This window comes from Carlito syrichta, unplaced genomic scaffold (genome assembly GCF_000164805.1).
Source record: "Carlito syrichta isolate Samal-C Ts95f unplaced genomic scaffold, Tarsius_syrichta-2.0.1 Scaffold308845, whole genome shotgun sequence".
Classification (NCBI taxonomy): Eukaryota; Metazoa; Chordata; class Mammalia; order Primates; family Tarsiidae; genus Carlito; species Carlito syrichta.
Genome location: NW_007252941.1, coordinates 256,961 through 258,724, shown reverse-complemented (window position 1 = coordinate 258,724; position 1,764 = coordinate 256,961).

Genomic DNA, 1,764 nt, shown 5'->3' with positions numbered 1-1,764 from the left:
TGAGTCAGTTAAAATAAAAACAAGCTCTGAAGACTGTTCTTTGGGAAACTTCAGATTTCTTTTTGGGGAGCTCCAAGATCCCTCCAATGGTGATAGGCTGCTGGTTTTAACAGCTGTCACAGTTGTAAGACTATTCGTTTTTAAGTTTACTTTGGAGTTAGGGAAAGGGGGAATAGGACAGGTTAAAATACTATGAACTATAACATTTTTAATTGAATTAATGTTCTTCTGACTCCTGGAAGTCTTTGGTTATAGTTCCAAAATTTATTTTGCCAACTTTTGCATTGTTCCTGTTGCTTTTGTACAACTAGATTTTTGGAGGTTCTTACTCTGCTAAACCAGAAGAACTCTCAATGAAGTTTTTAGAGTAACAACCATTGCATAGGAACTATTAATGTTCCTTTCTATAGTTATGCTTCTAAGATTAGCATACAAAAGGTATACATCTAGAAAAGCAAATATTTCTAGGTAGAAATGCAGTGGGAATTTAAGAGTTTTTTTTTTCTCATAGAGCATTTCAATTATTTCAGGTTATTCACATAAGAATTTTGAGTCTTTGACTTCTCAGATGTACACAAAGCAAATATTGTCTTCCTCATAAGGCTCAAATGATCCTGTAGGGGATAGGTGCCGTAGTCCATGCCTATAATCCCAACACTTTGGGAGGCCAGGGTGAGAGAATTGCTTGCCCGGGCAACATAGCAAGACCCCGATTCTACAAAGAGAAAAATTTTATAAGTATATGCCTGTAGTCCCAGCTACTTGGAAGGCTGAGTCAGGAAGACTGCTTGAGCCTAGGAGCCTGAGGCTGCAGTGAGCTATGATCCTGCTACTGCATTCCACCTGGGTGACAGAGTGAGATGTTGTCTCTTAAAACATTTTTTTGTTTAGTTTTGTTTTTTTGAGTAGGAGTCTCACTCTGTCGCCCAGACTGGAGTGCAGTGGCTGCTCCCGGCCACCGCAGCCTTGACCTGCTGGGCTCCGGCGATCCTTCCACCTCAGCCTTCCAAGTAGCCGGAATTACAGGCATGCGCTACCACGCTCAGCTGATTTTTTTGATTTATTGTAGAGATGAGGTCTTGCTGCACAGGCGGGTCTCGAACCCGCGGGCTCAGGCAATCCACTCACCTCAGCCTCCCAAAGGTGCAGGATTACAGGCTGAGCCACTGAACCCGGCTTAAAACATTTTTTAAAATGATGATGTAAAACTTATTACAAAGTCAAAGTAATCAAAACAGTGTGGTACTGGCATAAGGACAGACGTAAAGATCTATGTAATACAATGCCTATAAATAAACCCTCACATATATGGTCAACTGATTTAGAACAAGAGTTCTAAGACCATTCAGTGGAGAAAGGGATGAGAAAACTGAATATCCAAATGCAAATGAACAAAGCTGAACGCTGACTTCTGGCCATATACAAAACTCAAAAGGGATAAAAGACCTAGAGCTAAAACTATAAAACTCTTAAAACAGAAAAATCAGTCGGGCTCGGTGGCTCAGCCTGTAATCCCAGCGCTTTGGGAGGCTGAGGTGAGTGGACTGCCTGAGTCCACGGGTGCAAGACCTGCCGGGGCAACTTGGTGAGACCTCGTCTCCACAATAAAATAAAAAAAATTAGCCAGGTGTGGTAGTGCACACCTGTAGTTCCAGCTACCTGAAAGGCTGAGGCGGAAGGATCACCAGAGCCCAGCAGGTCGAGGCTGTGGTGGCCGGGAGTGGCCACTGCACTCCAGTCTAGGTGACAGAGTGAGACTCCAAC